The sequence below is a fragment of the Periplaneta americana genome, chromosome 3 (genome assembly GCF_040183065.1).
Source record: "Periplaneta americana isolate PAMFEO1 chromosome 3, P.americana_PAMFEO1_priV1, whole genome shotgun sequence".
Classification (NCBI taxonomy): domain Eukaryota; kingdom Metazoa; phylum Arthropoda; class Insecta; order Blattodea; family Blattidae; genus Periplaneta; species Periplaneta americana.
In genome coordinates, this window is record NC_091119.1 from 125,731,190 (window position 1) to 125,758,241 (window position 27,052).

Below are 27,052 nucleotides of genomic sequence, written 5' to 3' on the forward strand. Positions count from 1 at the left end.
ATAACCCATACTTGGATATGCTGGAATAATTTTTTTGAATAACAACCACAACAGGATGACATTGTTGACAGTGTTATCTTTCAGCAAGATGGAGCACCTCCTTAATTTGCGTTAGTTGTGAGAACATACCTCAACCAACGCTTTCCCAACTGATGAATGGGCAGGTTCAACACTAATATGGCTATGGCCAGCACATTCACCTGATTTTACTTTTTCTTGGGGATTATCACTCTTTGTGTATAAAACCAAAATAAGACATCTTCAGGACATGAAGAATCTGATTCCAAAAGCATCTGCAGCGATTTCTGACCACTTGCTTACAAATGTCTTTAGGACTTCATTTAAACTTGGGACACAATGCTTTGAAGTGAATGGCGGTCATGTTCAATTAGGATGAAAATGTTATGTTTTATTTAACGACGCTCGCAACTGCAGAGGTTATATCAGCATCGCCGGATGTGCCGGAATTTTGCCCCGCAGGAGTTCTTTTACATGCCAGTAAATATACTGACATGAGCCTGTCGCATTTAGGCACACTTAAATGCCATCGACCTGGCCCGGGATCGAACCCGCAATCTTGGGCATAGAAGGCCAGCGCTATACCAACTCGCCAACGAGGTCGACATTACGATGAATTATATATGTACATATTATAATAATAGCCGTATATACAATTTATGCCCGAATAACCATTATTTCATTAAAATGGATCAAAACTTTATGTCCACTCTATAGTTTAAACAAACATCACTCGTGCTGTTCATTCACTTTGGATAAATTCGCTCCCATCTTCACTGAAACGTTTGAAATGTGCATGGAAACTCTCAGTGTTGTTTGTCGTTCTCGTTAAAATTATAATAGAGAAAGAGGAGAATGTCAAGGAGAATGAAACACAGATTCAGTATACATATAATTATGAAGAATATAATTGAAGAAGTCGTTGTTGCAGTATAATTTTTAACGATACTCTATCACCATGAAAATATGTTACCACACTTTAATGATCACTATTTCAGATATTTAAAATAAAATCAACCTATAAAAAGGAGTCTTCTTCTTCATTCGTAAAAAAAATTTAAAATAAATTTTCACAAATAAATAGCTTTAAAATCAAAGCTATACGCAGGATGTAGTTTTGACATTTCACCGGGAGAAATCAAATCTTTCTGCCTACTACTGGGCACGATTATTATTTACCTACTATATTCCGCGTCAATAGAAAATGTATCTGAAGGTCAAATCCAATGTCGTGCCCTTCCACTGCGCGAGCCATAAATCTTAGCGCGATGTTGTGAGTGAATGTTATCTCTGCCTCGGCCCACTCATATCTTGAATCAGCGGTGTCAAATGGTGGTGCTATATTCGTATAAGGAAAACATCAGTCTTTACCGATAGCCATATTGAAAGCAGCGTGTTAATTTTGCAGTGTGATTACTCTTTTAATTCGGGTCTATTGTATTGTTTTATTATTTTAATTTTTATTTTGCTAATTTTGTTTATTGCTCATTTTGGCTTTATGAAGGGTGAGGCTGAATCATCTGCTATCTACAGTGCAACAGTTAAAAACTACAAACGAATGGGGCAATTTGATTTGCGAAATCACAGCAAAAATACTGTTTACAGTGTTATAACTTCCTTAAAGATCTTGCGGAACATCCCGAAAAAATTGTCACCATTGATTTTAGAAAATCTCAAGATCTGACTGCAAATATGTGTGGAATTTCCAAATGAAATGTAAACAAGATTTCGAGAAAGAGCTAAAATCTACAGAACTTCTTGTGAAATTTTCTTCTCCTAGGAAAGCAATCATCGTCATGTGACAGATCTCAATGGCTTCGATAAGGACATGTTGCGCCGTTGTATTTCACTGGGAATAAATATATTTCGTGTAGACATATTACAGTGAATACACTTCATCTTTCCACGCCCGCATGTGAACAGCTGCGCTGTACTCTGCCGTTTCCGTTCTACGTCCACGAGCGTGGAATGATAACATTTATACACTATAGGCTATATTTAACATGTATGAGCCAATGTTTTCCTAATGGGTATATTTCTCATTTATTGAAAGAACGGCTATATTTTATTGAGATTAATTTACTTTGCGCAGTCATATTTTACGAGTATTTAACATATAATATGGAGGAATATATCGAAAACATATATTTCTGATTTTTAAAGAATGACTGTATTGTACTGGGAGTTAATCTATTTTGTGGAAGCGTATATTACACATGTATGAGCCGACGTTTGCGTAATGTGCGTATTTCTCATATTTTAAAGAACGATTGTTTTAAACATTTTTGCAGATATATTATACAGTATTAAACATTAGGGGTCAATGTTTTCATAACAGGTACATTTCTTCAAATACGGTTATATTGTACTGGGGATTAATCTATTTTATGCAGGTGTCACTTTTGTAGTAAAAAATATATAGGCCAATGTTTTCATTCAGGGGTGTAGCACTCTGTACCGGTACATGAAGTTCGCTGGAAATTCTCTTTCCGTAAAAATCTTATGACTGAACCGAAGCTGCAACTATACATTGACCTTGAAGTGCATATTCAATTGATGCAGACTATGAATGCAGGTATGAATGTGGTTACTTACTGTTCTCCAACCAGGAGATAAACCCTGAAAGGAATGTGCTTACTATTGCGTCATCTATTGGAGCGAAGTAGATAGATAATATTACCATTATAACGTCAGTTTAAAAATCATGCGCTCTCCTGCATATGTTATTTCCTTTATGGAGGGATTAAAAGACCAGGAAATTAACCGTGATCTAATTTTGTAACTAGGGTAGTATAAAAATGTGTATATCAGTGTTATCGTTTGTGCTTTGAGAGATAGCCAATAGAGAGATACGAGTACCCACGTGTGTGACCTTATGACATCAACATTCATTCACAGCAACACCCTGATGCGTCTCATTCCCTGGAGACTTTCTCGTGGTTGGAGTACAGTAGTTTGATAAGGCGTTGCCACGTCTCCCCTCGAGCTAGTAAATATTTTGCGATTTTGTAAACTTCTGTGTTTTTGCGGAATTTGACCTTTTTGTGCTTTTATGGATATGAATGAACATTACATAAATCGTCAATACATACTTTATGGGCTATCGTACTGCTCCGCAGAGGGTTTTGAACTCCACAACATCGGGTTCAATGGCAAGGTTAGTGCCGACTAGAGTTAGACAATCAAGGATGCTAGTGGTGACCTGTGGTGAGAGAGTTCTTATAAAACCAGCGTTCTGGAATTGCAGTCATTTCAACTAATTAGAGAGTATAAAAAGCTTAAAATCCGAAATCCTAAAATTTTATTACTCGAAAAAGTTATTTTTATTGTTGTGATTTCGCTCATTTTACAGTTAGGTTAATGAACACTTCTCCCATTAAGGAAACAATCAGTGTCGTTTAGCTGTAAACGGTCCTGGGAATTTTCGATATGCAGCGACTATTGTAGTCTTTATGAAAAAGCTTCCGCTTACCGCTTTAACGACCCGGCAGGCCAAATCTTTAAGCCGGTGGTATTCGCAGGACGGAATTCGATTATCCCAGCTGATAGGACGTAATGAAGATGGTGGCCAGAGAGAGGAGAATCCAGGACAGAGCCACAATGGCCGCGCGGTATTCCTCTCTCCTGCTCTGCGGCAGGTGACTCAAGTGCGTCAATGTTAGGAAACCAAGTTCCGGATAATCAGTACGCTAAAACTTCGACGATTAGCCCAGCGCTTCAAAATAAAGAGAAATGAAGGAAACATTTTTGAAAGTTTGAGTCTTACTCTGTTGTATGTAGTTGTTTAATATTTAAACGAGTGTGCCGAATGTTTATTGTATTTATTTGTCTAACAGGGCAAAGCCCCAATTACAATAGACAGTACAAAATTATATTTACTTATGCCATATAAATGAAAAAAAAAGTATTAAATGCAGATATAATATTTTTAGTAGGTTATCTTACGACGTTGTATCAACATCTCAGATTACATATTTAATTCATATTCACATACATATAAAACCAAAAGATCAGACAACATATGCTTGGCAGTACCTAAATGTACTACAACTGTAGCATATAATCATAGTAACAACTTCGGTCCAAGGCTTTATAATATGATAATAGATAAATTCCCAAACATACAATTTGCTAATCCTCCTTATTTCAAAAAATCTATTAAAAATTGCTGTTAACAGAGAGAATTTAAAGTTCAATTATTGTGATATGTGTTTTTTCTTCTTCTTTTTTCCTTTTATTACTTTTTACTCTGTTATTCAATAAAATGTCTTAACATTAACTTATGTGGAATTCCCCCTGAGCACGAGTATGTAACTTACTCTTTCTGGGGGCGCTAGAGAGTTCTTATATAAAAAAAATCAATATGTATCTTTGTTCTGGTAATGAAGTATTATTATTATTATTATTATTATTATTATTATTATTATTATTATTATTATTATTATTATTTAGCTTCTGAATGAAGTGAAGGTGATAATGCCTGTGAAATGAGTCCGGGGTCCAGCACTGATATTTACCCAGCATTTGCTCATATTGGGTTGAGGGAAAACGCCGGAAAAAAGCCTCAGCCAGGTGACTTGTCCCACCGGGATCCGAACCCGGGCCATCTGGTTTCGCTGTCAGACGCATTAGCCGTTACTCCACAGGTGTGGACCAGATATAAACACGAGATAGAGATATAAATAATAAAAACAAAATAGGAGATAAACACAGATATGAATACAGACTCTAAAATGTATAAATGAAGATTACAGGGTAACAAATGGAAAAGCTCGTTTACACTTTTATTTACATGATAAAAAACTATTTGTTTCCTGTTTACTCTATTTATTACATATCGTGTCTAATAGGCTATTGTTGACTGATATTTATATTGTTTTATATGTTTATATAATATAATATTTGGTAACTAAGTAGGCCTATATAGTTGCTCTCGTGTAATAATCTTGTGTGGTTCTCTAGCTATATACAGGGATGGCCAGCACTGATTCAATGGAGAATGGAAAGAGAACTTATTAAAACTGTATCCATGTTAATTTTTAGATTTGTCTGAGAAGTATAAGTGCATTATAAGAATGAAAGTTTTAATTTTAATGCTCATATTTCACAAGTTTGATTTTTTATTCAAAAGAAATATTTTATCAACTTTTTTATAGAAAAGTGAAATTTTCAGATATAGGCCTATTTATTTAGTAGCCATACAGAATGTTTTCATAAATCTAATATAATATTACCGTAAATACGTATTACTAAAGATATTGTATTGAACAATTTTAAAATATTCGCATGGAAATTGTTTGTAAGGAAATGAATTAACAAAGCAACTAATGTTACATCATAAGCAAAAGATATGTGCCCATGTGTTGTAAAAATTTCAGCTCTATAGCTTTAAGCACATTTCGAGAAAATAATTTAATATTCTGATGTTAGGAAGTTGCTAACCAATATCACTTTAAAAGCATAATACGATAAGAGATTTGTTATGGAATATTAGTTACACTTAAAACATATACAGCAGCTAGGTAACTTTGCTTTGTACTGTAATATTGTTATGATTAGTTTATTGATTACTTTTATAAGGCTAAAGGTACCATCAATATAAATTTCAACTTATCATGTCATACTCAATCTCTTTTTTTGGAATATCGCTTTCTTTATGATTGATGTATTTCATCCATTTAGTAGAGTATAATTGTACTACTATGTAATTTATATGAATATTTCTTCTTAACCCTTTATTATGTTATTAACATTTAAAACAAACTGCAGTATTAACAAATTGGTATTAGTGCTTTTGTTTTACAGACAATGTAGATAACATCAAACAGAAAGAAGCCATATGAAAATAACGACATAAAATTTCACGTTCCGTTTGAAGTTTGTGCACCACTGTTTTCTTAATTCAACAGGCTGCTTATTCATATACACAATCCTTCCTCTTTCCATACTTAGCGCTTGATGCCCGCGCACGACGTCAAGGTTAGAAAAATGCGCTTGCTTTGACATCACTGCTCTAGTGTATTAATCTTGTGTGGTTTGATGTTACGGACTGTAGACCAATGTCAAAGTATTTTATGGTTATTTGTATATAGCTTTTGCTATGATGTTGTCCTGTATTTGGAAGCAGTGGTGTAATTTATGTGGAACATCATCGGAAGTTATTTAAAAATCTATCTGTTGGTGTGTATGTAGTCCTGTTAAACTGAGAGCTGGAGAACGACTGTATAAATATATAAACAAAGCTCAATTTATATCTCTGACTTTACGGTACACATATATACTGAATAGTAAGATTTAGAATTAATGTTACAGTCCCATAATTAAAAAACCTGACGTGCTATGATAGATCTGATTACAGATCTGGAATCCGCGCATCAATTTCAGTATAGGACACTTGAAATTTCCTCAGCAGCAGACAAAAAGTTTTTTTTTTGTATACCAGTGATATTACCACACCAAATAAAATGTCATTACTTTTATTAAGATGGCATAACTTGTGACATAAAGTTAATATTATGGAACGATTTTCCATTCTATAATATTTAATACATCACTGTTGACATAGCAACTCCTTTCTTCGTAGTCCATGATATCAAAATATCCATCATTACAAATTTGATGTTATTGCTTTATTAATTGTTTTATAATGCTGTTGACAAAAAATAACGTAGGAAATACGTTTATATCGTTATATAGTTATTGTATTCGCTTTACTCGTTCCCTAAACATTGACTCAAGGGTAAAGTATAACATTATAAACTTGTTTCATAATGTACTATTGTGTCACTCCTGATGTGATTTTCATAGCAACTTTATTTTGTTTTCCCAAACGGATCAGATAGTATTATGGTTCCACTAATACTTATTCAGGAAAGAATAATTAAAATATGCCTTAATAAACCAATTGATTACTCATCCGAGCTTTTGTTCACTGATTTTAATGTTTTGAAAATTAAACGGATTTATTAAATTGCCTTATTAAACTTCATACATAAAAATCGTAATAAATTCAAATAGTATCATCATAAATATGTAACTAAAAGATCCGATTTTATACGACTAGAGGAACTAACGTGTTTCACAAGCACAGCTCTCAGCCATGGTACCTACTTTGGTCCAAGGTTATATAATAAAATAATTGAAAAATACCCAAATTAGAAAAATTTTAGTATCAGAAATTTAAAAAATATCATTAGGAATTTAATTGTTAAAGAATATATGTTAATTTAATATGTGTATGTATTTGTATGGTTTAAATTGTTAAAATTGAAATTGTATTTTTAAAGTTAATTTATTCTTATAATTTTTTTTTACCCACTTTGTGTCAAATAATTATCTTTGTGTTATGTATGTGTTTAGATAACTCCCTGAGCACGAGTTTTTACTCCTTCAGGGAAGAATTAAGGCTGTATTTTTATGCATGTTATTTTACTAACAATAAACAACAATTTACTTTCGGGGAGCCAAGAAAATTCTCCGTTGAAATAATTTCTTGTTGATTATTAATTAAAACTAAACAATAGAGCCAATCAATCTTGCATGGTCACTGCAGCACTATGTTAAAACTTTATGGTTGCTAGAGTACGAAATTTTCACGATATTAGACAAATGATATTCGAATATGACTGCTAACTTGATGTAAATTATTAAACACTACAATTAATTTGAATTAGCGTTGGTTGCCACTTTTTGGATGGGGCCTTCTTTAGTGATTCATCAGACGCGGGCACTAAGTGTAGCGCTTTGCAATTATGACTTGCATGAATTATTTGGACTTGGCACTGTTCGGGTGATGGATCCGGTCTGCTACTCTCTTTCCCATTAGAGCATGCGCCGGTAGTATTTACATCAACTAGAAAGGCAGGACGGGTTTTAATTTAAGGGCAGAGAGAGAATTATAGTACACAACGCTGCTGGGAAGGGGGCAAGGGATGCTCACAGATGGGTGAAATGTGGGAGGAATGGGATGAAACACATTTTGCAGAGTACAAGGGGACGCGGTGCGGTTCACTCACTGGTGCGGGCGGCCTCATAGACTAGCGCACTAGACGCAGCAGACGAGGGTTTTAGTTCAACTCCCTTCCCCTCCCCTTCCGGAAAGTAATATTCCGGTATTTATATGGAGAGACGATGATTACCACGGATTTCAACCTTCTGCATCTGTCGAATAAGAAACTTCAACGTTATTCTGCGGCCGATCTTTTCCATCGTGAATAAGGTGTGGGATCTTTCTTGGAAGAAGGCAATCATGACTTCACAAATCTAGGGCAATGAAAATGAAATATCAGTTATACTTCTGCGGTATCGATTAAAAAACCAATAATATCAGGACCAGTAACTCCATCACTACCACTACCACCACCAAAACCAACACCAACATCATCTGCACAAACATCATAGTTATCACTATCATAAACACCATACTATCATTACTACCGTCACCACCAACAATACCAATACCAACGCCAACATTACCACTATCAACAATAACACATCATTGCTAACTCCACTATCAACACCGATACCACCACTATCAACACCGATACCACCACTATCAACACCAACACTATCAACACAAACATCACCACTATCAACACCAACATCACCACTATCTATACTAACACCATCACTATCAACACCAACACCATCGCTATCAACACTAACACCATCACTATCAACACCAATACCACCACTATCAACACCAACATCACCACTATCTATACTAACACCATCACTATCAACACCAACACTATCAACACCAACACCATCACTATCAACACCAACACCATCACTATCAACACCAATACCACCACTGTCAACACCTTACATCACACTATCTACACTAACACCATAACTATCAACACCAACACCATCACTATCAACACCAATACCACCACTATCAACACCAACATCACCACTATCTACACTAACACCATCACTATCAACACCAACACCATCACTAACAACACCAACACCACCACTATCAACACCAACACCACCACTATCAACACCGATACCACCACTACCAACATCACCACTATCTACACTAACACCATCACTATCAACACCAACACCACCACTATCAACACCAACACCACCACTATCAACACCAACACCACCACTATCAACACCGATACCACCACTACCAACACCACCACTATCAACACCAACACCGCCACTATCACACCAACATCACCACTATCTACACTAACACCATCACTATCAACAGCAATACCATCACTTCCAACACCATCACTATCAACACCAACAGCACCACTATTAACACCAATATCACCAATACAACACCAACACCACCAATACCAATACTAACACCAACATAACCACTGTCAACACGGAAACCAGCACTATCAATACCAATACCACCACTGTCAACACCAACACCAGCACTAATAATATCAACACCACCACTATCAACACCAACACCACCACTATCAACACCAACACCACCACTACAGCACCAACACTACCATTATCAACACCAATACCAATACTAACACCAACATAACCACTGTCAACACCAACACCACCACTATCAACACCAATACCACCACTACAGCACCAACACCACCACTATCAACACCAATACCACCACTACAACACCAACACCACCAATATCAATACTAACACCAACATAACCACTGTCAACATCAACACCAACACCACCAATACCAATACTAACACCAACATCAGCAGTAACAGTACCGCACATATATCAATGCAATATTTATGTTCAATACATTCTAAAATTTTCGCATCTCTCACTCCCACAATTCCTTTTATAATTTTTTATAGTTTAATTTTTTATTTTTTTTTCCAGCATGGATTTTATTGCTAATCTCTTCGAAGCATCTAATTCTGAAGATATAATTTCTTTTGTTTCCCTAATTGATAGTAATTGCCATAAAGATGCTTTGTATAATAGTCTTATAAATGTCTAGTCTTTGTTACGTTTTTATTCGACAAAATAGCAAATAAGGCCTTTATAACTCTTCTAGTTTGGGTAATTCTGTTTTTAATTTCTATTTTATTGTTTCCAAATGTTTCTTCTTGATGCTATATAAATGTATTCTATACAAGGTATTACTTCTTCCCCATTTTCAAATTTCAGTGATTCTGCTTCTTCTTCAATACACATAGGCCTACACGAGTACTATGGTTTTGCTTACATTTACTGTTAGCTCTCAGTTTTACATATTTTTCTCTTAATTTTCTTCCCTTGTTCGTGTGTTAATAATCTGATCATGTGCAAAATTTAATTATTGTAATTTTGACTGGTACACCTATATTTTAACATTCACTTTTACACCTTCGTAGCATATATTGAACATAAAATAATATCATAATATAACGTTGATGATAAACTGCATCTCTGTCTTGATCCTTCTGTTACCTTGAAGCCATTTGTGATTTCATTTCCTATTTCTGTTTTTGGTGTAGATCCTTCATATACTTCTTTCACTGGTTTTGTTAATCTTAATAATAATAATAATAATAATAATAATAATAATAATTATATTATTATAATAATAAAATTGAAATATTAGATAAAACTACTATTCTGTGCGCATGAAGGAGAGTAGTCCGTATGAGTTGACCTCGAGACCGAGCTTTGTAACAGAACCCGCTCCGCGCTGTGCAAATGTTTGCAGAGACAACACCTCTTCTCCCGCGATGCCGGCGCTCTTCATTAAGGGCGCTTTGCCGTCCTAATTGCACTGCCCCGGGGACGATACCGACCCGCCGTACAGCTCGAAACTGTCTCAATGCACTACTAACAAATTATCTTCTCACGCTATTATTTACTGTTGCACAGCCCATTCAATCCAGTCCTCCTGGCTGTTATTATTACATGTAACAATGCAGTCCTTTTTGTAAGTATGACGCAGAACTCTTGGCCCGCACGATACCGGCTTAGATGTAGCCTAAGACAATTATTGAGACAATCTGTAGTAATGAAAAACGCTATTATAGGTGTATTAAATATGCATTTTCTCATACAAATAACAAACATTATTCTGGAGAAGCACTGATTGCGTCCCAATGTCACTAGTTCACAACTCACAATCAGTATAATTGCGTTTTGTGTGCACATGTCAAGGAATTAATTGTCGGAAATCTATAACTGGAACGCAATCAATTCATTTTAATCAGTTTTACCGAAAAAAAAAAAAACATTTTTTACGTAGAATACTTCTTTATAGGCCTATGCACCCGGTATGGAGCACCGTGCCAGCGAACCGGATGTAACGAAAAAGGGTGAAATTTGAAACGCTTGTAGCTCGGCGTGTAATAGTCAGAGGAGAACGGCAGAGATATCACGCGGCAGAGCGAGGACGTACGCGTGCTATGATAGGTGATATCGGTTTCACGCTCTTGAGATAAGAGAGGAATGCGACCCGAATGTGAGGTAAAAATTGCAACGTTTCGCGTCATTCTAGTAATCTTAACAATCGGTAGAGCTATGCGAGTGTTTGACCACTCAAATGATTCGGTACTGACTAAACTACAAAATAAAGGGCGAAAATAGTGAACGGATAACTGTAACACAGGTAGCGAAAATTTGGAAACAAGAAAAGAATTTATTGTGTACTTAATTTCAAAATGTCGAAACATTTTACGCCTATAAAAAAAATTCAAAAGAAAGATGGCAAAACACCGAACCTTATAAAGGCCATGGAAATGCACGTTTTCGGTAACCCTCGTAACGAAAAGTAATTTTCGGCAATCCTGATGCCGAAAAAATGGTTTTCGTCAACCTGGTGTCTAAAAACCTAGAGGCTGTACCACAACGTAGAATACATCGAACCTGACGGCAGCGGAGCGCTGCAAAGAGGTCAACTCATTGCTAAATTAACGGCAACAATTCGAATTTCGCAAGCAGTCCAGTCAAATGACGGTCAAGTATGAGCCAAGCAACATCGATCAAATACGTGGTTACATAAATCTCAACTTGAACTGAATTCCCGTCTACATGGATAAAATCATTAAGGTAAATTATTTAAATTTACTTGAAACCATACATAAAAGGGTAGTACGCAACCTTGATTCTCAAGCAATACTCTCTTACGTGTGTAAATTAAGTTCAAAAATAATATTCAAAACATGACACGAAACTAGAGTTCATCTGTATATTAGCCAAATTGAAAACTTGGGTGTTTACAAAATAAATGGACTAGATAGTTAGATAGACTGTTTCACATAGCCCCAGAGAAAAACTCTCCTTACACGTCTGGCGAATGTGGAAGCCAACTGATAGGACCACCTCGTCCAATCCAATGGTCTCGAGACATGTTTATTAATTTTTTGCAAACCGTCAGTGCATAATGTGATGTTGCTCCATCAAGCTGAGACCATACCCTTTGGCGGGTATTAAGTGGTAGGTCATCCAAAAAGTTCATTACAACAGTTCAAGCAATTCACCAAAGGTGTGTTGGTTTACATGATCATCAAAGAAGTATGGACCTACAATGGTGTCGGATAGGATACCACACCATACCATAACTCGTGGATTTTTTTTTATTTTAGTGGGTTATTTTACGACGCTTTATCAACATCTTAGGTTATTTAGCGTCTGAATGAGATGAAGGTGATAATGCCGGTGAAATGAGTCCGGGGTCCAGCACCGAAAGTTACCCAACATTTGCTCACATTGGGTTGAGGGAAAACCCCGGAAAAAACCTCAACCAGGTAACTTGTCCCGACCGGGAATCGAACCCGGGCCACCTGGTTTCGCAGCCAGACGCGCTGACCGTTACTCCACAGGTGTGGACATAACTCATGGAGGACCTGGATCATTGGAAGGACGCATTCAGCGTGGGTTCATTGGGGACCAGTATCTGGCATTCTGTGTATGGGCATGGCCATCTAAGAAGAACAAACTTCATTACTGAACATGACATTCGAGAAAATGTGGATTCCTCTGTCTTTCTTGACTGATCCAGTTACAGTACTCAAGTTTCCTCATTGTGTGTCTGTGCTGCAGTTTGTAGGGACGGAAATGTGCTGACTTCAATATTCGGTGTACAGAATCTTTACTGATTCCGCTTTCCCTGGCCACGTAGCGGAGTGATCTGTTAGGGCTTAGTGTAAGTTTGGCAATCACAATGGCTCAGCGGTCTTCCTTGGTGGCTTTTTTTGGTCGACCACAGCGTTTGGCGTCGATTACCGTATACGTTGTTTTAAATTTATTCAATAATCTGTCCACAGTTTGATGTGAGAGCTTGGGAATATCAGGGTGCCGGCGATGAAATTCGTTTGCAGCTTCTCGAGATGTTCTATGGTGATCTCCATAAAGAAGTATCAGCTCTACACGTCGTTCCGATATCAGCATTATTCTTCTATTTTACTATATCACCTAGAAAATAAAAGCAACTAATTAACCCTTTTGGCACGCGACTTTTGAGGGACACGATAGATTAGACAGTAACAGGAAGAGTAGAAGTAAATGATTTAATATTACAAAAAGAGTTAATGTTAATGATTTCAAATATAAGGGATCACTGTATGTATTATGTGATGATGGAGAATTGTTTGAATTAGTTAGGAGAATAATGGTATTAGATTAGTAAATGAAAATTTAATAGTATTATACTTAAATCTAAAAATGTTAAATAGAAAAGTATGAGTTACTTATATGTTGTCACACTCGTTAATTTGTAACATTGATAGTGGATGATGGCTGATTAAGAACTGGACTACATTTATTCCGCCATGAAGGTGCGTACAGAATGATAAAATAATAATTATACAGAGTGTTTCCGGGTTGGTGTTACAAACTTTCAGGAATGATGGGGAAGAGCACATGTATCGATTTGAGATAAGGAACCCTGTCCGGAAATGACTGAGTCGAAAGTTATAAGCGAAAATAGTTGTGTGGAAATGCAATTGCAATTTCGCATCACGTGCCCTCCTTCCCTTAACCTTTGGAACAGCCGTGAAAAGATGGTATGGGCCGGATGTCTCCTACATGAGTACTTGGCCCGATACAATCTGTGAGCTTGTCTACTGTTCCCATTGGCTCATCCGTATTCAAAAATCAGGTCTGCATATTCCGCTCTCGTGTACTACCCCATTTCACTAGGACTGATCGACTGGACACTGCAACTTGTACACATACACTGCTGTCTACAGACGTGCATATCAGGACCTACCATGCCCGTTACACATTACACCATCTGCATTGCTTTAGTGTAGTTTCCTGTCCCCACTCCTCAGACAGCGCACTGAACGGAATACTGTAAGTAGACAACGTAAGCAACGTCAGATGAATACAGTATGTGTAAGTTGTACAGATAAATACACATAATTAAGGTGTACAGAGGAATAAAATTATTTCATTTCCACACAACTATTTTTACTTGTAACTTTCGACTCAGTCATTTCCGAACCAGGGTTCCTTATCTCAAATTGATACATGTGCCCTTCCCCATCATCCCTGAAAGTTTGTAACACTAGCCCGGAAACACTCTGTATAAGCCAAGTATAGTCTGAAATATTACGTAGAAATAAAGGTAATATTTTTGTTTTTATGTAAACCGTTACGTTATTTGCAAGCATCCGTGCGACAAAATGTATTCTACGTTGTGGTACAGCCTCTAGGTTTTTAGACACCAGGTTGACGAAAACCATTTTTTCGGCATCAGGATTGCCGAAAACTACTTTTCGTTACGAGGTTACCGAAAACGTGCATTTCCATGAACATCTCTAAATTATACATGTTACAGTATTTCCTATTATACTTTGTACAATGAGAGAGTAAAATAGAGAAAGAAGCATGGTAAGGAAGAGGCAAACACTCGTACATCGATGGAAGAAAATATACAGATAAAAATAGTTTCAGATTTTATGCCATTATACATCGTAATTCTGACAAGCCTTACGAAAATCGATTAAAAGCTATACATCCTACTAACACACCTTAACAAGATATTGGCTAGTAAAAATAAACTAACAATCTACAAAAGAAGAGAGAGAGCGAGATTCTGCGTCATAAAAAGTACCATTGTGACGCAACCATGCTTTGACAGGATGATGATGTATTACTACACGTGTATTAAGAAATATCCACAATATCACATCTTACATTGGACTTAAAAACTGTTACAAACATATTCTTGGCAACAAATTTTGTGTCAGTTTTCCTTTGCTAGCTAAAACAGGTTTACAGAACGATATAAACTGCAAAACTCACACAGGTAATTCAGTACAATCCTACTTACTTACTGGCTTTTAAGGAAACCTGAGGTTCATTGCCGCCCTCACATAAGCCCGACATTGGTCCCTATTCTGAGCAAGATTAATCCAGTCTCTATCATCATATTCCACCTCCCTCAAATCCATTTTAATATTATCTTCCCATCTACGTCTTGGCCTCGCCAAAGGTCTTTTTCCCTCCGGCCTTCCAACTAACATCATATGCATTTCTGGATTCGCCCGTAGGCCTACGTGCTACATGCCCTGCCTATCTCAAACGTCTGGATTTAATGTTTCTAATTATGTCAGGTGAAGAATACAATGCGTGCAGTTCTGTGTTGTGTAACTTTCTCCATTCTCCTGTAACTTCATCCCTCTTAGCCCCAAATATTTCCCTAAGCACCTTATTCTCAAACACCCTTAACCTATTTTCCTCTCTCAAAGTGAGAGTCCAAGTTTCACAACCGTAAAGGACAACCGGTAATATAACTGTTTTATAAATTCTAACTTTCAGTTTTTTGACAACAGACTGGATGATAAAAGCTTCTGAACCGAATAATAACAGGCATTTCCCATATTTATTCTGTGTTTAATTTCCTCCCGAGTATCATTTATATTTGTTACTGTTGCTCCCAGGTATTTGAATTTTTCCACCTCTTCAAAGGATAAATTTCAAATTATTATATTTCCATTTCATACAATTTTCTGTCACGAGACATAATAAAAAATTTAGTAATTTTCGAACAAAAATCTAATAATGTCCTGCACGATCTGAAATCATCACTGTGACCAACGCATTACGAGATTTTGGGGTATATACTCGTAGAGACATCCAGTGTTTTAGGGTGATTTAGGGGAAAATGTGGACTCCAACATCAGGAGAACAGGGAAACCTATCTCTTGAATCCTTTAAGGATAAAAATAAAGATAGCCTATTGTGTCCCGTGGAGGGCAAAAGCTTCCTGATAGAGGGAAATCTGAACTAAACCGCGTTAGAAGTTGCACTTAATTATATATTGAACTTCATTATCTAGTGAATTTTTAGTCCTTGGTAATGTCTGATTGTCTTTATACTGGTTTACTTTTCATAAACATCCGCCGTGTTAGCTATTGCATATAGCCTAAAGGTCTATCTTTAAAGTTACTCATCGAATAATCTTGTTGTTACATTAAGTATTAATCATTTTCCATTTACTATTGTAATATTTCAATCTTCTGTATTTTGAAGATTTATTTTTACATGAATGAGGTTGACATTTTACAGAAAGAGGCATAACTTATAAATTTATTCTTATATTTTTATTTAATCTTGGCACATGATGTAAACAGCCGGGCATTTTTTTTCTCTTATAATCAATATTTTTATTTAATCTTGGCACATGATGTAAACAGCCGGGCATTTTTTCTCTCTTATAATCAATATTTTTATTTAACCTTGGCACATGATGTAAACAGCCGGGCAGTTTTTCTCTCTTATAATCAATATTTTTATTTAATCTTGGCACATGATGTAAACAGCCGGGCATTTTTTCTCTCTTATAATCAATATTTTTATTTAATCTTGGCACATGATGTAAACAGCCGGGCATTTTTTTCTCTCTTATAATCAATATATTTATTTAATCTTGGCACATGATGTAAACAGCCGGGCATTATTTCTCTCTTATAATCAATATTTTTATTTAATCTTGGCACATGATGTAAACAGCCGGGCATTTTTCTCTCTTATAATCAATATTTTTATTTAATCTTGGCACATGATGTAAACAGCCGGGCAGTTTTTCTCTCTTATAATCAATATTTTTATTTAATCTTGGCACATGATGTAAACAGCCGGGCAGTTTTTCTCTCTTATAATCAATATTTTTATTTAATCTTGGCACATGATGTAAACAGCCGGGCATTTTTTCTCTCTTATAATCAATATTTTTATTTAACCTTGGCACATGATGTAAACAGCCGGGCAGTTTTTCTCTCTTATAATCAATATTTCTATTTAATCTTGGCACATGATGTAAACAGCCGGGCATTTTTTCTCTCTTATAATCAATATTTTTATTTAATCTTGGCACATGATGTAAACAGCCGGGCATTTTTTTCTCTCTTATAATCAATATATTTATTTAATCTTGGCACATGATGTAAATAGCCGGGCATTATTTCTCTCTTATAATCAATATTTTTATTTAATCTTGGCACATGATGTAAACAGCCGGGCATTTTTCTCTCTTATAATCAATATTTTTATTTAATCTTGGCACATGATGTAAACAGCCGGGCAGTTTTTCTCTCTTATAATCAATATTTTTATTTAATCTTGGCACATGATGTAAACAGCCGGGCAGTTTTTCTCTCTTATAATCAATATTTTTATTTAATCTTGGCACATGATGTAAACAGCCGGGCATTTTTTCTCTCTTATAATCAATATTTTTATTTAACCTTGGCACATGATGTAAACAGCCGGGCAGTTTTTCTCTCTTATAATCAATATTTTTATTTAATCTTGGCACATGATGTAAACAGCCGGGCATTTTTTCTCTCTTATAATCAATATTTTTATTTAATCTTGGCACATGATGTAAACAGCCGGGCATTTTTTTCTCTCTTATAATCAATATATTTATTTAATCTTGGCACATGATGTAAATAGCCGGGCATTATTTCTCTCTTATAATCAATATTTTTATTTAATCTTGGCACATGATGTAAACAGCCGGGCAGTTTTTCTCTCTTATAATCAATATTTTTATTTAATCCTGGCACATGATGTAAACAGCCGGGCAGTTTTTCTCTCTTATAATCAATATTTTTATTTAATCTTGGCACATGATGTAAACAGCCGGGCAGTTTTTCTCTCTTATAATCAATATTTTTATTTAATCTTGGCACATGATGTAAACAGCCGGGCAGTTTTTCTCTCTTATAATCAATACTTTTATTTAATCTTGGCACATGATGTAAATAGCCGGGCATTTTTTCTCTCTTATAATCAATATTATTATTTAATCTTGGCACACGATGTAAATAGCCGAGCATTTTTTCTCTCTTATAATCAATATTTTTATTTAATCTTGGCACATGATGTAAACAGCCGGACATTTTTCTCTCTTATAATCAATATTTTTATTTAATCTTGGCACATGATGTAAACAGCCGGGCAGTTTTTCTCTCTTATAATCAATATTTTCATGCCTTTTACAGGCTTTAGTTACGATTGAGTGTGGTTGTTTATAGATGTGTGCTCCAACTTGTATCAAGGACGCACTGTGAGAGAATAATTTTATAAATGTGTGACAACTGGAACAGTACTAAGAAATGTGCAGAGGTTAGATTTGGAAATAATAAAATTGAGGTTAATGCAGTTAATGCATATTGTACACTCCTTTGTACATCATTCTAGATGTTAAAACATATTTTTTTTTAAATTTTCAGGTTTCGGAAAACAGTTCTCGTCTTCGTCCGTTAACTGCGGATTACAAAAACTAACAGAAGAGGTCATTGCCTGAAAATTATGTTCACTCACGTAAGTAACAAGAAGAAACCAATTTTAATTATTGTAATTATTACAGAGTGATTCAGTAAACATGTTTACTTGGTCATGTTAATGGACAGATGATTACATTACATATAAATAACATGACAATATGTACCCAATCTTCTGTATTGGGTACCACACCTAGAGTATTTCTGCTCCTTTCGAAACAGATTCACCACCACCACCACCACCACCACCACCACCACCACCACCACCACCACCACCACCACCACCACCACCACCACCACCATTTTCTACGTCTCCCACTGGAGCAAATTATAGGAACAAATCTTCTATACAGGACTTTGTGTTTTCTAAGTTGGTTAATTAATTATATCCAAGATCATCCCGCCTTTCGCATTTTCTATTCCTGCACGTCGTTTCTGGTCTTTATATTTTTGGTGTGTCTAGTGCGTGCTATCCTAGGGCTTTCTTTTCTATGGAGACACTTTTTAGAAAGTAATGTCCATTCTAGTTCCACTTTCTACATCTTGTTTGGATTTTAGTTTTTTCTTTATTCACTCGTTTCCATTTACGATTATTTCAGGCTACCATATTTATTTAAACTTCACCACCAACAGAAGCAAGCTTCCAATTAGGTAGCCTACATTGATACATATACAAAATGCATAATAAAAAACAAAACAAAACAACATAAACGAAAGAAAGAAAGATACGCTGCATAATAGATGCTAGAATATAATACTGCAGTTAATATAGTGCCAAGTTTCAATATAATAATGCAAAATTATTTCAAAACTAGAATAGAAAACATTATAATACACTTATTCATAATTTAAATATCTAAGGAAATACAATTCCTTTTAATATTGTATGAAATTTTTTAACTGTTAAACTTAAATCTAAATGAGGATCACAGTTTAAAGACAGAGAGTTGTATGTATTTCACATAATAAACAATGGAGAGTTCTTGAAGAAAATAGTTCTAGGAATTGTAATAACTAGGGAACGGAATTTGGAGCAGTAAAAGCTAGTATTGGCATCTACATAGCCATTTGTTTACAACCCTTTATACCAAGTCCTCCCCTCCATGACATACTCGCAGGTCTCTGCACGTCAACAACAGGTGAACGGGACAGTTGTCGCATAAGAACGTCAACATGCAGGTTTGCAGTTCAGAGTAGTGAAGTGCAAGTACAATGCCGAAAGTGAAACCAACTAACAATACAAAATTGAAAGACTATATTTGTAAAAACTCAGATAGAGTATCAATATTCAGGAAACAATTCCCTAAATTATCGCTTCCCCCATGTCCAGTTCTTAAGAGATGAGGGTCATGGTTAGAAGGTTGCAATTATTACGCACATCACCTCCAATCTGTGAAGAAAGTGGTCCAGTCTTTCGATCTTGATGACGCTGCTGCGATTCAAATACGCCAGGAACTGCTAAATGATAGAATAATAAAAAAAAGAAGTCATGGATATTAAGTCAATTTTTTTATATTTACCGGATGCCATTATTCAATTAGTAAAGTCAGGGGTAGAACTAGTTGAGCAAATAAATATTATGAGGACTATTGTAAATAAACTGAGTGCAGTAGAAGGTGAAGTAGGAAAACGTGTTGGTGAAAAAATGAACAGAGTTTTGATTAAAATAATAGGTACAGTATTCTTAGTCGGATTTCAGATGCGCTAACAAACACGTGTCCCAATGACGTCATTCAACATGTGAATTTAATTGACGTATTTTGTTTCAAGTACTCTCCAATTGTCTCTGCAGATGTAGAGCGGAGTTTTTCCATGTTAAAAAATTTCCTTCCTTGCACCGGAGCAAAGTTGTGTTTTGAAAATTTGAAATGATATTTACAATTTATTATAGGCACAGCAGGAATAATTGTTTCATCAACAAAACATAGCATTAATTGAAAATGCCATTTCGTTTGGTTCTACATTTTGTTCAACATTTAATGATACTCTATTAGGCTATGTTGTAAATATTGTAGTATATTACAGTATATATATTCTAAATACTGTAGTGTACGTTGTGTACATATTATCATATTTCATGATATTGTAAATAAAGGTTTTAATTTAATACGCTCCTCACAGAAAAACACACATATTCAGAGCGAGTTCCATACAGAAGACAACTATCAGCCATCAATATTTCCACTGACACACGAGGACGCAGAGATTGATATTTAATTATGTATATTTGTAATGTTGTTTATTGGTGTCTTGTGCGTTGCCAAGAAAAACACGTAGTTCAAAGTGAAATGCAGATTATGTATGTAGGCCACTATATGTCATTAAACTATTCCATATTTTTATTCTGAAATACGTTTACAGCACGTTGCGTGTAAGTTTGTATGATGTGGACTGTACTAATCCATGCTCTGTGACGCAGCTCGCTTGACAGTCACTGAGCTACGAATATCTATACTACGTTTCACCATTCTTTATAATACTCCAAATCCCTTTCCCTGGTAATAACATAAGGTTGCCTATGAATAATTCTGTTCTTTTTATATTGAATTGAAGGAATTTAAGAAAATCACAGTTATTCAATATACCGTTAACAGTCTTATTGAGTAAAATTTGGCTACTTATTAATCGTCTAAATTTTAAAGTTTTATAATTAAGTTCAAAAAGTAACTGATGATATGAAATTTGTTTTTCATAATATGCATGTATATGTAGATGCTATTTATTGTAATCAAAATTATGTAGAATTTGTATATCATTCGTTAATGGTGATCTTGTTACATTTCTGTTTTTCAGGAACCCACCCTTAACTACATTTTACTATTCATAACTTTTACTCCATACTACGTACAATCATTCTAGTTAATTCTTAACAAGAACTTTTTTCCTTTAATTGCTATTTATTATTTATATGCATATGTTTATTCTTTAGTTTTCCCTTCCCAGTTTTTCTTTACTATATAAAACAATATTCCGAGTTCCCTCAATTTTGTTCCTTTTACTGTTCTATACAATTTTTATACTCTATTTCTACATTTAGTTTTAGTAATGGCTCCTCAATAAAATTTTTTCTTGTTCTTTCATTTTCTGGGCAAGATAGTAGAATGTGTATCGCGTCTTCTTTTTGATTACGTAAAGGACATATATATTTTCCTACGTATCCTCTTGTATTTTTCAACCTCAGAATTCCCAATCTCCACCACGATAGTCCAATCTTTTCTTCCCTGTTGTTAACTTTTGTATATTCTTCCTGTCGGGTTTTCCCTCAACCCAATATGAGTAAATGCTGGGTAACTTTCGGTGCTGGACCCTGGACTCATTTCACCGGCATTATCACCTTCATATCATTCAGACGCTAAATAACCGAAGATGTTGATAAAGCGTCGTAAAATAACCTACTAAAAAAAATTCTTCCTGTCCCCATATGATTTTCATTTCTTTGTAATCTATTAACGATTTTAAACTATTTAAATTGTTAAACATTTCATGTCTCACATCTCATTGCTATTCTCTGTTATAATTTTAACCATCAAATTTATATTATTTGCATCAATTCTTTCCATAAAAATTTACTCGTAAACTGATTACATTATTTTCTAATCCTTTTATCCAATTAGACTTAGTTTTCGTCGTTTGTAGGAAACTTAAATATTTTTTCAAGATATCATTTTATTATTTCTCCACAATATAACCCAAAAATTTAGTTTTACTAACTAATATTGTTCCCCTACTACCCCTATTCCCATTTCCAATATGGCTGCTATATTTGAAGCATTCCGAGGGATTCCCATTTTTTTTTTACAAAATTTGGAACTTCTTCTATCTACATTTACTTCTGATAAGTAATTTCCTCATACTTCAATATCTTTGCTTCAATCATTGCTCTGTAAATATCATTTAATCTTTTGTTATCTGAGTTAGGCCACTTATTTAAACATTTGTCTGTTGCTGTTACTGCTACGTTTGCTTTAAGGCCACCATATGTTAAAGAGTCTCCTTAAACAAGTGTTGAAAAATATGATAACTATGATGATACTAATAAATGTATAATTATGCAAATTCTTCGTTTATAAAGTAAATGGATCATATTTATTGATGTATAAGTTGGCAGTTTTAATGCATCTGTAGGCAGGGGAAAAGATTCAAAATTTTTGTTGTAGAAAAATTTGTGACTAGACGTCATAGGAACGCAAAAGCTAACGTTGTTTATGAAAAGTTCACAGAGTACCCACAATATATCAGCTTTAAATTAACTTCGATAAAATATGAAATCAAGCTTTTGGTTTCTGGAATACAAAATGTGACATTTAAAATAATCACCATTTCTTCGTAGTTACTTTTGGTGTCATTGGAAGGAATCCACAAGAACATAACGATATGAATTTTCATTGGATACTTTTAATTTAGCCTAATCTGTTGTAACAGATTTGCAGACTACAGAATAGATACATATTTGGGTTTCGATCTTATGTAAAATGAAGTATTAAAAGGGAATCAGGCGTAGAGGAAGAAGCTATTGACCGTATTAGAGTTAAAATTATAATTGCATGATTATATGTGGAATCTTCAGGTCTTCATCCCAGTGAAAATAAAGTTCACTGCCAAAGAATACTTCAAGATCTTTCACACAATCAGTTCTGTAAATTATAATGTTACTGTTATTTAGTTTATTTGTTTAATCTGATGGATGTAAAGCAATCAGGGCATCTCTGCTACACCACCAGAAATACAAATATTTAAGTGATAATTGAATTTAATAGAAATACTGTGGTTTTTGTAGAGAAAGTTACTAAATTAGCCTCAGAAATATTAATTTTTATGCCATTCTCTTCAAATTACTTGGCGATTGCGTCAATGTAACTTTCAAGGGATTGACTAGTAGCAGTATTTTTTATTGCAGGAACGATTTTTAAGTCGTCAACAAAGAATAAACAGTCAGAACGTTTTAGTATAGATACCATCTACGAAAATTTTAGGAAAGAAGAGGTCCTAATGTTGAGCCCTGTGGAACTCCACAGTTTAATGTGGGAGTTGAGGCTTTCCCGGCGTTGGACATGAAATAATTCTTCTCGGGTTCTCAGCCAGGTGAGTTGAATTGTTGCTTCAAAGCTTTCAATGACTAGCTCTTCCATCTTCTTCAGGGATTGAAGTGCCGTTGTACCACGTCTATCCGATATCTATGCGGTCAATAGGGCTTCTCGCTGCGGGCCAATCAGGAGCTAGTTCCTAGTCCCGACCGCCTGCCGTATTATTGTTGGTCGAAGCGTGTTGATAGCAGGTTTTCACGCTGTACTCAGCTGTAAGCCCTCGTCTCTGTTGAAATTATTGCCCTCTAGTTAGATTTCGATGGCTTCCTTGATGACCAGGCTCCAGTAATCCAATGCCTTGTTAAAGACGGTGATGGCTTTGAAATATATTTTGTGCCCGTTTCAAGGCTATATTGCGCTACTGCCGACTTATCGGGACATGGTCATAAATGAAGCCATCTAAATTCAACTAATGGCAATAATTTCAACAGAAACAGTGGCCTACAGCTGCGTACAGCGTGGAAACCTTCTATCAACACAGAACACCGCGGGAGGTCCTGATTGGCCCGCAGCGGGAAGCCCTACTGACCGTTTGTATACCGAATAGACATGGTCCCACGGCACTTCAATCCCTGAAGAAGATGGCAGAGCTAGTCATCGAATGCTTGGAAGCAACTATCCAACTCACCTGGCTGGAAACTCGAGAAGAGTTATTCCACAGTGTAAGTTAATTGAATCGTAGAGTTCGTTGAACAGACGTACACAGGATGTCTGACAAATAGCCTCTATACCAGTTTACATAACTTGCAGAAAATAAATTATTTCCTAAATTATGAACCATTTGGCCTATATTATGTGGAACTACATAGAAAACTTTGCTAAAATAATAATAATAATAATAATAATAATAATAATAATAATAGCATTAGGAGCGATAATAATAATAATAATAATAATAATAATAATAATAATAATAATAATAATAATAATAATAAATTTGTGTATTGTTTCAAGTTCGTTTATACCTTGTCCATTAAATAGCGCATTAAAGTGTGTATTGCATGTGAGAGGTAAGTAAGTGTTGTAGTTGGTGCAGTTAATAGTAGTGCCTAATTGTAGGTATTGCAGCACGCACTCAACACCGCCCGTCGTGTCTCTTCACGCTCGGAGCCTCCTTTGAGCGCTATAGATAGCGCACCCATCCATTTCTACAGAGAGCCGTGTGCCGACTTTCTGTTCGAAATTCACAGTCCATCGGCTCCCTCGTTCTCAAATTATCCTTCACACGCCTCTGCAAGTATTGATCCTTCCTAAAAAGCGGGATTTTGCTCTCTGCCACGCTGATACTGCAAGTAGCACGCTTTTCAAAGATCGCGGGTTCGGCTCCAGACACCACGATGTTCGCAACTGACTCAGTCCTCTCTGAAATAAGAGTAAAGTAGCCGGAGCGTGTTGCCAGTTATTGTCCTTGTTCTGATGCCGACGTTAAAGATATGGCTTTTCTTTTTTCGTGTGTTTAATATATCATGATTGTGTGGTTAGAGAGGACGTTTCGTGTATTTCTATTGATGAGTGTTCCATGATACACTTAGGCCTACATGAATGAAACTGTATGATAAAGTGTTGAATTGGCTGTAATCGTACCTTAATTCCAAATAAGGAGCACGAGTTATTTTCATAGTTGGATATTCAGAATTACAGATGGAAAAACTGCTAGAAAATTGTGTCATATCAATTAAAATTGAATATTAAGGTCATTATTATTACAGCTCTGTGGTACTATTTCACTTCTTATATTCCATAAATATTTCATCAGCATTGTATCTTTGAAATTTTGAGTTCATTTTTGAAAAGTTTCAATAAGTTAAGTAATAAATTCAAAGAAAATGTTATTCAATCATGTGACTTATCTTTAATTCAAATTATGCAATTATAAATTTATGTTTTCGCCATTCTAGTATGAATCTTCAGACATTGATAATTAATTAAAGATATCTTGTGAAAAAACATTGCATCACAACTGTGCTTCAAGATTTTTACATACATCAGAATATACATTGTTGACATCAATATTAAAAACCATTTACAAATTTAAATCACAAATCTGAAGTATGATTATTTATGTACATTTGGAATTGAATTAGGTAGGTATTACGCAAAAACAAATATACATGGATAAATGTTAATCAAATACTTATACTAATTGTATTGCCACATTAAAATTCGTTTGAAAAAATATGTAAAAATTGTCTTTGAATGTATTACGTGCATGAGAGAATATTATTTTCAACTCTATTTGAATATGTAAAATTGTTAAATATGCATATTTTACAATACAATTAAGAATAAATTAAAATTAAATCAACATAATTTGCATTAAAGATAAGTCACATGATTGAATAACATTTTCTTTGAATTTATTGTAGGTTTGAGATGTGAAAAAATAAAAAATTAAATTCTATAATATAGTAATAATCAGGGAACGGATTTATATGGACTAAAAATATATGAAATATGTAAATATATATGTAGTTATTTTTACCAAAATATGGAATTAAATATGGATTTTTACCAAAATATGGAATTAAATATGGACTTAAAATTATAAAAAAATGACTATGTACGTTAAATATTGGTACATTTTAATCAAACTAAACAAAAAATATAATGGACGTACCTTATCTTCCAATGTAGTTTCAACAAAACACAATTTTTATTGTCTGTTACCATAACAATAGGTTACAAACATTTCTTTCAAGTGCTGAAAAGTGAATCTTCTTCTATTGTCTCTGAGGATAGATTTATACTGACTAAAAGAGCGTTCGACGTCACAAGAAGTAACTGGTACATAATTCAATTTCACAATGTCTGCTGGGGATAAGTCCAAGTTAATCTTCACTGTTGATTCACCACTCATCACAGCAACAACCTTTTGTAGTTCTTCATATCCAGGGTTTTTTGAAAGTACAGTGTCCACCTTAGCTCTTACTGCATCTGCAACTTTACCTCTACCACGATTCAGTTGTTCCACAGTACTATTTATAATTTCAAAACTTTCAGATAGTGAAAGGTGCCTATTTTGGAGACTTTTGAGCGTTTTTATGATGCATGAAAATGTATGCTGAATGTGAGCTAAGTCATTCTTCACACTTATGTCACAGGTAACTGTTTTCGCAGTATCAATTGAGACTGCATCTTCAGAGTCCAATGCAAGGAGAACATTGTTAATAGAGTCTATATGTTCGGCATAATATTCAACTGCTTCTAGCCATGTACCCCATCTAGTTAAAATTGGCTTTGGTGGCAATGGA

The 27,052-nt window shown here is 35.0% G+C and overlaps 1 protein-coding gene across 1 annotated transcript in view; it reads left to right on the forward strand.

Moving 5' to 3' along the window:
* Positions 1-27,052, forward strand: part of smog (G-protein coupled receptor 158 smog) — a 426,301-nt gene that overhangs the window by 151,278 nt on the left and 247,971 nt on the right. The window contains exon 2 of the mRNA XM_069822646.1: positions 18,667-18,757. The gene's annotated coding sequence lies outside the window, so the exon portion shown is untranslated. The remainder of the gene's footprint in view (positions 1-18,666; positions 18,758-27,052) is intronic.